The following is a 12326-nucleotide window of genomic DNA, read 5'->3' as shown; positions in this document are numbered from 1 at the left end:
TTCAAGCTTAGTTTTTCAGGCTACAGAATTCTGGGCTGGAAGTTGTTTTGTTTAAGAATGTTGAAGGTGCGTGACCATGCTCCTCTGGCTTGGAAGGTTTCAGTTGAAAAGTATGCTCTCATCCTAATGACCCTGTCTCTGTAGATCATTTGGTGCTTACTCCAGGCTGCTTGCAGAATTTATTTTTCATCTTGACTTTGGAAAGGTTTATTAAACTGTGTCTTGGAGAGGGTCTGTTTGAGTTGAGATGAGTTGGACTTTGATATCCATCTGAAAGGAGTGTGTCAGGCTCTTTAGTAACACTTTGGAAGTTTTTATTTATGATAGTTTCTAGTAGTGCTTCCATTCCTTTGGGACAATCTTCTTCCCCCTCAGGAATGCCTATTTTCCATACTTTTGAATGCTTCGTGGGTGGGGTCCCTCATAGTTCTCTAAGTGCCTGTTCTGCTTTCTCTCTCTTATTTTCTTCCTCTTGAAACTTTATCCTCTAGCTTGGAGGATTTTTCTTCTCCATCGTCTAACCTATTTTTACTACTTCTATTGCATGTTTACATTCCCTGATTATCTTCTTAATTTTCTCAAGCTCTGTCATATCCTTCCTACATTCTACATATGTCTCCTCCAACTTTTGGTTCTGCCTTTTCATTTTGTCATCCATTCCTTTTATTGTCTTTATCATCCATGTTTTAAATTCCCTTTCTGTCTAGTCCATTACTTCTTTATAGGTGGAGTTTTCTGCAGTAGTTGTCTCATGGTCCCTTGGGGGAGTTCTTTCATTTTGGTTTCTTGTGTTGCCCAAATTTTTCTGTTGGTTTTTCCTCATGTGTTCTTTCTTCTTGTTCACCTCCTTGTTTTCCTTTTTCCTTATAACTGCCTCCTTTCTTTCAAACAGAAGTTCTTGCTGTTGATGACAGTATTTTGGAATAAATCACCTGGACACAAGGTGTGTTTTTTTTTAGGAGACAGAGAGCATAGCCAGCAATCTCTATGGTCCTTATTCCAAATGTGGTTGTCTTTAGTGATTGCCTGATTGTTTCCTCAGCATTCAAACCCTGGCAGGTTTTGATCTTAAAGCTCACAACAGTCCTTCAGGGGCAGGTCTCACAATCTCCACTAAATCTAGTTCCCATAGCATGTGGGAGTCCCTTACAGGGCTTGACTCAAGAGCAGAGTTCTGATCCTGCTAGGTGGAATTAAGATGGCCATGCTTTAGCCTCCTGCTAGGACCTTTTACAACTCTCCCACAATTCTCAGTATGACTGCCTCACCAGTACCGAACCTATGGCAAATCCAACTGGCATTCAAATCTCATTCCTATATACTGTTCAAATATTCCCACTCTTTGAAGCTTTCCATTCAATGTGCATCTTCCCCCAAATACTGAAAACTCAACTCTGGAAAGGCTTCCTCTCTCCTGGACGTCTGTGGGGGTGGGGGAGGCAGCCAGTCTCAACCAGTCACGATCACTTGCCTAATTCATCAGATTTCCACCACTTCACATCACATACTGTATTCATCTCACCACCTCCTTATTGTGCTCCCTGGGTAAGGTCCCCATGCTAGGTAAGGCTTTGTTCTTTCTTTTTCTCCAGTCATTCTAGGAATGCTAAGCTGAATGATCCTACTGGTCTGCGATCTTGGTGCATCCTCAATTTTATTAATCTTTTCAAAGAATCAACACTTATTTCGTTGATGTTGTGAATAATAGTTTGTTTTCAAGTTCATTTAGTTGTGCTAACTTAGTTCGTTATTTCTTTTCTTTTGCTATGTTGGAGTTGGATTGTTCTTCCTTTTCCACTGGCTGTGATGCTCTGTTAGGTCTTCCTAACTTGCCTTCCAAGATTAGGACTTTGTTTCTTTCTGTTTTCTTGATGTAGGTTTCTAATGCTACAAATTTCTCTCTTAGGACAGACTTTGCAATATCCCACATGTTTTGATATTTTATATCTCCATTATCATTTTGTTCAAAAAATCTTATGAATTTTTCCTTAATCTTGTCTTTGGATGAGATATCATTCACCCTAACATTATTTAGTTTCCATGACTTTTTTCAGTATGGAGATTTCTGTTGCTGTTAAGTTCAAGTTTTATTCCATGATGGTCCAAGAAGATACAAGGAATAATTTCTATTCTTTTAAAGTTGTTGAGATTTGACTTGTGTCTAAGATATGATTAATTTTGGAGGATGATCTGTGGACTGATGAAAAGAGTGTATATTCAGTTATATTAGGATGAAATGTTCTGTAAATATCTATTAGGTCCAGTTTTTCTAAGATCACTTTTAAGTCCATTTTTTCCTGTTTTAGTTTTTTCTTGGAGGATCTGTCCTGAACTGCCAAAGTGGTCTTAAAATCTCCAACTATTATAGTGCAGGAAAATATAGTATTTTTCAGATCCATTAGGATTTGTTTTATAAATTGAGGAGCATTAAGGTAGGATGTATAAATGTTAATTATTGAAATATCTTCATGTTGTGTGTTTCCCTTGACAAATATGTATTTTCCATCCTTGTCTTTCCTTATTTTTGTTGGTTTAAATCCAATTGTATGTGAAAATAAGATTGCAACTCCTGGTTTTATCTGATTTCCACTCACTTGGAGTATAGATGACCATCTCTTCACCTCGAGTCTTGCATTATCCTTTGAGATAAAATGAGTCTCTTGCAGCAGTAGGCACCTGGCTTGAATATTTGTATCCAGTCAGACAACCTATGCCACTTTAGAGAAGAATTTAAATCATTCACATTAAGTGAGAGAATTGATAGCTGTGGTAATGCTTTGTTGTCTTGTTTTTCAAAGTTCCAGTGCATATATTTAATCCTTTCACCATTGTGGAATCTAGATTTTGTTGTTTAAATTCTGTGTGAGTTTATTTTTGAGGTAGTCCACTGTGTTGGACATTATGAAAAATGGATATGAGTATTTACTGGAGAGCTGGTGTAGTTATGGCAAATTTCCTCAACATTTGGATATCACAAAAGTGTTTGATTTCTCCATGAAAAAATGAAAATAAGTTTAGCTGGGTACAGGATAAAGGCTTGAAACTTTCTTTTATTTTAGAATGTTAAAGGTCGATGACCTCCTCTTCTGGCTTGAAAATTTTAGCTGAAAGGTCTGCAGTCAATCTAATGTGTTTCCGTTTGTTGGTAAGACTTTTCTTACACCTGGCAGCTTGCAGGATTTTTTCCTTCATATTAACTTTGGCAAAGTTAATTACATTGTGTCTAGGAGATGCTTTATTTGCACTAAGTCATTTTGGGTTATGAAGATTATCTACTATATGAATTTTTGTATCTCTTGTCATGCTTGGGAAATACTTCTCCATAGTATCTTGGAGTAGAGCATCAGTGCCTTTAGGACCATCCCCTTCTCCTTCAGGGATTCCTATAATTCAGATATTTGATCTTTTGGAGTGAATGATCCCACTAGTCTCTCAAGGAATGTTCTGGTCTTGTTCTCCATTTTTTTCTACCTCTTTGAATGCTTGGGATCATTCAAAAGTCTTGTCTTTAATTTCTGAAACCCTTTATTCTGACTGGTTAACACTATTACTGAGGAACTCTACTATATTTCAAAGCTCCTTGAATGCCTTTCTCATTTCTTTAAGCTCTGCTATATTTTTTTCTCCATATGTCCATATCCTTGGTGACTTTATCTTTTAATTCATTAATTTCTTGAGATAAATTTGGACTACTTTTTGGATTTATATTTCCATTTTTCCTCCATTCTATCCATCTCATTTGCCATCCATATTCTAAATTATTTTTCTGACATTTCATTCATTTCTCTATGAATGGCTTCTTCTGTTGGATCTCCTTTGTCATCCCTTGGGGGATTGGTCTACTCCGATTCTTCTTTTTTTTTTTTTTCATTTTGTGGTTTTTGGCCGGGGCTAGGTTTGAACCCGCCACCTCCAGCATATGAGACTGGTTCTTCCCATGAGTATTTTACAGAACCTGGCAATTAAAACTGGTGGCTTGAGAGTGTATTGGAGGCGCCAGGAACAGGAGCTAATCTTCTGTTTACCAATGTGTTAGGGATTGTGATTGTGGCTTTTTCCCTACAGCCTTAATAACATCCCTTTAAAAGCTGCAACCAGACTCTGAGGAGCTGTTTGGTGAGAACATGCAAGCTAGCTCTATCTTGCTGTCAGCCTCCTCCTACCCAATCCTAGTAAATTGAGTAATTAGGCTGGAATCTCAACTAGGGAGAAATACAAACAACGGCAGCATGCTTCCAGCCACTAGCAACAGGTAGAGGAGAAAGTGTTGCTCTCCCCTACAAAACAGCAACCAATTGTAGGGTTCCCAGGTGGACAGTCCAGGTCAATAGTTCTTATCAGATTGTCCCAGGCAGTACAATCACTGCACATGAGAAAGTATTCAGAGTTTCAAGCATTCAAAAAGTAGAAATCCACAGCATTTCATCTGGTAACCCCTTGGGGATTGGGTCTGGTCCCCTCAATGGGTAAGAGAGTCAGGGAAGTTCACCAACCAAAGTAAAAATTCAGATGACAATGCCTTCACGCCTGCCTCACTGTCTCATGCATTGTTCTCTTCCCAGATGTACCTCTCTCCCTGCATCTCCTTTTTTCCCCTCAAGTCACTGTTTCTACACTGTTGTCCAGTGTTCAACACAATGCCCTGGGCCTGCTCTGCAGGGTGTAGACCTTCAGGCAGCTGGGCTGGTCTTTGATTATATTCAGCTTGTCTCAGCAGAGATGATGTGCACTTGTCTGTCTTCTTTCTATGCTCTACTCCTCGCCTACAGTTTTTGTGAGTCCTCTTCCATCCAATATCTCTCCTTCTGTGTTGGATCCTCAGGTGAATGCTGCTACTGGTCAGCTATCTTCTTTCTCTTCCACGAATTTCCTCTTTCATCTTGATTTTGTCACGTTCATTGCAATGTGTCTTAGAGATGCTCACTTTGTGTTGAGATGACCTGGGTTCAATATCCCTTAAAGGAGTGTGCCAGAATCTTTAGTGATCTTTGTGGAAATTATATTTATGATATTCTCCAGTAAGGTTTCCATTCCTTTAGATAATTCTTCCTCACCTTCAGGGATACCAATAATTCATATGTTTGAATTATGAAATCCCATAATTCTCTAAGCAATATCTCTGCTGTTTCTCTCTTTTTTTCTGCCTTTTTAAATCCCTGAGTTAGTTCAAGAGCCTTATCCTCTATTTCTGAGATACTGTCATTTTCATGGTATGATCTGTTATTGACACTGTCTAGTGAATCTTTAGATTCTCTGATTGACTCTTTCAATTCCTTAAGGTCCACTATATCCTTTATAAATTCTTCATATCTTTCTTTTTTTATTTTGGTCTTTATGGATTTCCTTTTGATTATTTTCCACATTCTCTTCAATCCCCTTCATATTTTTCACCATCCATATTCTAAATTTCCTTTCTGTTACTTCCCTGATTTCTTTATAAGTGGAGGAATCATCTGTGGTAGCTACCTTGTGGTCTCTTGGGATATTGTTGTTTTTTGTTTTTTTGAGCTGCCAGAAATTTTCTGTTGCTTCCTTTTCATGTGTGTTTTCTTCTTTTTCACTTCCTTATCCTATTTTTGCCTCTCATTTTCTTCTTTACTTTAGATTACCTTGTCTCTGTGTTTAGGTGTTGAGATGTCATTTTGATTTAGGAACAAAAGGAAGAGAAGAAGATAGAGGGGGAAGAGAGAAAAAAAATAAAAGGATAAAAAAGAGGAAGTGAAAAGAAGAAGTTTAAGAAAAGGTGATAAAAATGACAGAAAGAGAGATACAGGCAACATAGTGGTATTCATCAGGGTGTTTTGACCCACACCCACAATTCTAGGACTCAAGGGCTAGGGTGGGTGTGTCCTTTGAGGTCAGGAGTTCCTTACCATGGTAAAAGCAAGATCCCACCTTCACCAAATGTAGAAAAAAATCTTCAGTGTGTTGCAGTGGAGACTTTCCAATACTGTCTTTTTAATGCCAAAGCTAGAAGAACATGCTAGATCAGGGGCTCAAGTCCTCTTTGAGCCAGATTAATGCCATGACATCCCAGCCCAGGCTTCAGAGTGAGGGTTTGTCTCATAAATAGAATGAAGGATGAAATGGCATAAAGCAGATTAAAAAAAAAAAAGAAGAAGAAGAAAAGATAATATAATAAAGAAAATTAAGTATAAAGTTATATAAGATGCAAAAATGGTATCTTAGTTGTTCTTTGAGAAATTTATGTTAAAATAATGAGAAAAGTAGAAAAATCTCTACCAAAATATATAGTATAGAAGACAAATAGAAAATAAAGAAATAATGATAAAGCTGAAAAACTATAGCAAAATGGAGCCCTTGATATGGTAGAAAATAAAAGTGTAAAAATAAAAATACAACAAAACAAAAAACAGGAATGACAGTCAAAATATACAAGTAAAAATAAACTAAGAAAAATTGATAAAGGGGAAATATATATTGCAATATATTGTAACATATTGCCTGGACGCTAATATATTGTAGTGCTCCAAGAAGAGAAGAAAAAAAGGATAGAAGTTATATAACGCAATATATTGTTTGGAAAGCAGATGGTACTGTAGTGTTAGAAGATGCAAAACACCATATTGTTTTTGCCGCATAATTTGGGTACCAGATGCCACTATGTGGTTACCAAGGAAACCAGTTCATGTCTTCTTGATTTATTGTTCTGAATTTGTGCTTGGTTGTTTCACTAGAATTCAGTCACCGTGGGATTGGGATCTTGGATCTTTCACCAGATTTCTTAGTGGTACACTTCAACTTTCCAAACAGTGCCCTGTAGGCATGAAGTGGCCAGGGGTGTGGAAGCTGTTCAACTCAGCTTAAGGATGGCTTCCTGAGTTTAGCAAGCACTCCAGACCTGTATTTACACCAGGACCTTGATGACTGTTCCTCCCTGGAAGCCTTTCCTCAATGGTGGTGCCTACCTAGTAGCAAAGCCAATGGGAGTTCCACCCTGCTTGATTCAATCTTAGCCACAGGATACCATTCAAGTTCATTCACTTGCATAAGCTCTTCCAAGGCAGCTCCAGGCAGCTCCCCACTCCAAAAAAGAAAAACTGCAAGACAGACCTTCCCAGTCTCCTGCCCTCCACTACTGAAGGGCCAGTCAGCCTCTGCCTAAAGTCACTTGCCTTCTGTGCTAGTCTACACTGCTCCTGACCTTATTTGCTCTTGGAGTCCCCTGTGTCTTCACTGTGCCAGCGATATGTTTCTGAGCAAGATGGCCCAACCAGAAGTGACTGGAATTATCAATCCTTGGTCTCACAGTGGATAATGGCTGCTAAGGAAATGTCTCTAGTCTGTCATCTTGCTCTGCCCTCCTCCCATTAATGTTATTCCTAATATTGATTAGAATAATTTTATTATGACATGGAAGAATGAAGAATGTGGTCTGAAATGTGTTGGAGAATATTAAGGTGGAAATAAGTTTCTTTAGAATTCTCTTTTGAAAGGTTTTATCCTCAATGGGAAAAGAGAGGTAAACTTGTAGTTAGAGTGTTTTGCGGGATAGAGAGATTTCTTCATTTATTATCATTGGAGTTTGTAAAATAATTTTCTTTAATGATTTAAATGATTCAACAGATTGAAAGAGCAGAAAAAATTAAAAATATATAATTTATATATTTTATAAAAAAGGAAATGATGTCATAAATCATATTCATGTGAATGGATTGTTTTTTAGAGGAAAAGGTAAATTACTTTGATTTTAACAAAAGAAAAGAAAATTAAGACAAGTGTTGGTTCATTAATTTAATAACAGAGAGCTCAAGAAGCTCCATTTGTTGGATTCTATTTGTTCAATGATAATTGGAAAAAGGAGGATAACATCAAGCAGAATTTGCAAATGGAGGGAGGTAATAACAGGTGAAAAGTTGAAATAACAAAGAGAATGGGAGTGTGGGTGTTTATAAATTGGTTTCATAGTAGGGCTGAGTACATTGGACATTTTTCTTTCATTTTTGAGATACTTTGCTAAAAAGAATATGTTATAGCTCCATTCATATTAAAAATAAAAGAGGTAAAGTCTCCATCTTTTTCAAGGCTGCATAATATTCCATGGTAAAAATAAAAACCAAACAACAAAGAGAATGCATGACATTGTCATTAGAAATCTTTAAAAAATTACTAGAAAGAAATAGTTTTGGTGGAGATTGTTGAAGGCTCAATTAAACTCTTTTTTTTTAATTTTTGTTTGTTTGTTTGTTTTTAAGACAGTGTTTTCAGACACCACACAATTTTTATAACTATATGTACTAGTTTTCTATGGTTGAAGCAATAAAATGACACAAACTTACTGGCTTAAAACAGTATAAATTTATTCCTTCACTGTCTTGGAGTCCCAAATCAAAATGTCAGAAGGGCCATATTCTCTTTGAAGTCTTTAGTGGAGAATTTCTCCTGTGTCTTCATTTCTCATAGCTTTAGGCATTCCTTGGAATGTGGCTGAATCATTCCGATCTCTGCCTTGATATTTACACTGTTTTCTCCTTTCCTCTTTCTTCTCTTCTATCTCAAATTTCCATATGCCTTTCTCAGGTAAGAAATTAAGAAAGTTCATCATTGGATTTAGGGACCGCCCAAATAATGCAGGATTATTTCCTCCCAAGATCTTAATTTAATCTGGTAAAATCTTTTTCCCACATTGAATTTTGCATGGACATTTCTTTTGAGAGGCCATTATTCACATATTACAGAAAGAATCTATTCCCTTGTATTTTCTGACTTCTAGAGGCTGCCTGCATTTCTTATCTTGTGGTCCCTTTTTATATTCAACATAATCTTCACATTGTATCACTGTGACTGATTGGTTTTCTTGCTTCTTTCATTTAAGGAGTTTTGAGATTACAGTGGCTCCAACGAGATAATCCAGGGTAATATTTCTCAGTCAATGTTATTTGATTAAGAAACATGATTCCATTATATCCTTAATTATGTAGTTTAATTATATGTTCCAGAGAGTAGGTATTTGTCATCTTTAGAGGATAATTATTCTGCCTACCTCACAAAAGAATGCTAAGATGCTTTTGCTCATCAGGGAAACACATATTTTCCCATGTTTTAATAAGCCTTTTCTATGTGCATAATGAAAAAAAAGATCACACATCTTTAAGCTACAGTCAAAATATTTTCAAGTCTATTTCTAAAGCACCCGTAAAATATTGATGCTATTCTCTCTGCAATAAAGCTATAGTTAAGGAATACTTATCACATTTAATCAAATATAGATTGCATCATGTATAACTTTATGCTCAATTGCTAATATTTACCTAGGGTTGTTTTTTTTTTTTTTATCCTTTAAAATGAAAAGGAGTCGTAGGATGTTTACCTAAATTATTTTAATTTTATTACATTATTTATACTACAGGCAAATAAAGGTTCTTTTCAAAATAATAACTCAGAAGTCATGTCAGGAATTTCAAATATGAAAGGTCCTCAAAAGGAAAGTGAAGTTTTGTTTTTGTCCTGGAACAAAGGAATAGAAATGAATATGCTTAGTTTATTTGTATTATTTTCATTTTCTATTTGTTTACATAGTCTCATTCTGTCACCCTGGGCATAGTATCATGGCATAATAGCTCACAGAAACATTAAACTCTCTTAGGTTCAAGAAATAGTCCTGCCTCAGATTCCCAAGTAGCTGACTACAGGTTCCCACCATGATACCTAGCTTGTTGCTTGTGTTTTTTTTGTTTTGTTTTTTCTCATAGAAATGGAGTCTCGTTCTTGCTCAGGGCTGTCTAAAAAACATCTGAGCTTGAGTGATCCACCCACCTCAGCCTCCCAAATTGCTGGGATTATAGTCATGAGCCACCACACCTACCTGGCCAGTATTACTTTCATTTTCATGATCTCATCAATGTGGATATATTCTTATTCAGATGAATGTAGTTATTACTGATCTTGCTGTTACTTTATCACAGCATTATATTACTGATCTTTCTAGAGCAGAATTTGCAAATATTCTGGACTAGACTACTTCATTAAGTAGAAAGGTTTGATTATTTAACTCAATTTTATATTCTTATTATAGCACAATTAGAAATATCCAAAATTTATTCTCTAAATTATTTTTGTCTCTTTTGCCAGTTTAAAGTTTAAATTTTACATACTATTAATACTTTAACAATATTCTAAAAGAGGTGTGCAAAAATCAGATATTCTCATGATCAAATGTTACATTGAAATATGTGAATACAAATAGAACAATGTAAGATGCAGGTTTTATAAATAAACATAAAGTGCTTAGTACAGTGACATCATTCCAAAATGATATGCACAAAATAATTTATACATCTTAGAAAAATGAAATCATAGAATACTATATATGACTCAAACATGAACCAATAAAAAAGAAAATAATAGCATAAGTCAAAGTTAGAACCATTAAGTACATTATTCAGTAAATATATTCTGAGAGTATTGTGTGTAAAAGGTACTTGCATAAATAAAACAAAATAAATCTAATGTAAATTTGGTTAAATACCACTATAAAAGATACACAGGGTGCTAAGAATGCACATACAAAACTCTAACATCTAGAACAATTTGGAGTGCTTACATCAAACCAATCAACATAGCTCTTGCCTCGTTTACTTGATTATTGTGCTAAGACATTTATGTTTTTTTTTTCTATGTGGGATGGTTGATCTTGAGCCTGTGGGGAGTAAGCTGGCCCCAGACTTCTCCAAATCCACATTTCTTTGCCTCCAATTCTTACGTGTCCAAAGATGGGGAACCACAGACACGCCTTTGTAGGAGGATAAGACATTTATGTTATACACTTGACAGATTTCACTTGTACCCTTGCAATATACTCCATAGGTGTGATCCCGCCTTTTACCCTCCCTCTATCAAACCTCCCCCTTCCCTTCCCTTCCCTTCCCACTCCATTTCTCTCCTTCATCCTGGGCTATAGTTGTGTTTTATCTTTCATAAGAAAGTGTGAGTAAATATAAGTTGGTTTCATAAAAGTACTGAGTACATTGGACACATTTTCCTCCATTCTTGAGATACTTTACTCAGGAGAATATGTTCCCATTGACCCATGAATGGATTAATAAATTGTGGTATATGTATACCATGGAATACTATGCAGCCTTAAAAAAAATGGAGCCTTTACCTCTTTTATTTTTACATGGAGGGACCTGGAACATCTGCAATGTTTTAAAAATCACTACTACTCTGTGTTATTTAAATATCTTCTACTTTCTGATAGAGTAAGAAGGACATAATATATGAATAGAATTGTTTGAGGCATTTCCAGTGATAGATATTCATTGCTGGAATGATACCCTGTTTCCCCAAAAATAAGACAGTGTCTTATTTTAAGGTGTGCTCCCAAAGATGTGCTAGGTCTTATTTTCAGGAGACATCTTATCTTTCCTGTAAGTAGGTCTTATTTTCAGAGGATGTCTTATTTTCGGAGAAACAGGGTAGCTGCTATTTTACTGCAGGAAAATCTTAAATAGTCACTAGAGTTTTTTTTTTTTTTTTTTTTGGGGGGGTGGGCCAGGCTTGAACCCGCCACCCCTGGTATAGGCCAGCATCCTACTCCTTGAGCCACAGGTGCTGCCTGTCACTAGAGTCTTGAGAGAATCAGTAATGATAGTCCAAGTATTGTATATTCATTGAAAAAATGAGTTAGTCCAGGTAGAAAATTATAAATGTGTAGGTGGGAGTGGTACAAAGCAATGAATGAAAGATAACTGCCTATTTAATGTTTATTAAAACTTTATGAAAAGATATTGCTTCATATTTAAATGTGGTTACACAGTCGCTACTAGGTTACTATGCAAGAATCGCTTGTTTGTACTGAGAAATCATTTTCCCCAGCTCTACCGATAACTGACAAATAATAAATGTATATATTTACAGGGTAGAGGGTGATGCTTTTATATATGTATACATTAATAAATAATAACTACAAGCAAGCTAATTAACATATAATCACCATATATATTTTTGTGAGTATGGTAAGAACATTTAAGATATTCTCTTAGGAATTTTTAAGTATACAATGTTGTAATGTTCTTAGTCATACAAATATTATATTGTACATTTATTACATAATAATAGTGTATTCTTTGATGACATACATGGTTAATTATTGTAAATACTGTTATAATTTTGATTTTTCACTTTTCTAAAAACTATAGCCATAATTAAGATAATTGGTATAAATAGTAACTCTTTAATATTTGTTTAATGATACCTTTGATCAATTTACCTTTTCCCTGAATTTATTATTATTATAATTTTTGACTCTTTAATGAGTGTAAGCATTGAGAAATCCTTCAGGTTTGAGTGAAGTATTAGAAATA

General features: G+C 35.6%; 1 non-coding gene across 1 annotated transcript; it reads right to left on the bottom strand.

The window, feature by feature from the left end:
• Nucleotides 1-10635: 10635 nt before the first annotated feature.
• LOC128578843 (small nucleolar RNA SNORA38) lies at nucleotides 10636-10766 on the bottom strand. Its single transcript, XR_008377947.1, has one exon. It is a non-coding gene; the product is annotated as a small nucleolar RNA SNORA38 (small nucleolar RNA).
• Between the last annotated feature and the right edge of the window lie 1560 nt (nucleotides 10767-12326).

The sequence above is a fragment of the Nycticebus coucang genome, chromosome X, assembly GCF_027406575.1.
Source record: "Nycticebus coucang isolate mNycCou1 chromosome X, mNycCou1.pri, whole genome shotgun sequence".
Lineage (NCBI taxonomy): Eukaryota > Metazoa > Chordata > Mammalia > Primates > Lorisidae > Nycticebus > Nycticebus coucang.
The sequence above is the reverse complement of the archived record's forward strand: the minus strand, read 5'-3'. Positions and strand labels throughout refer to the sequence as shown.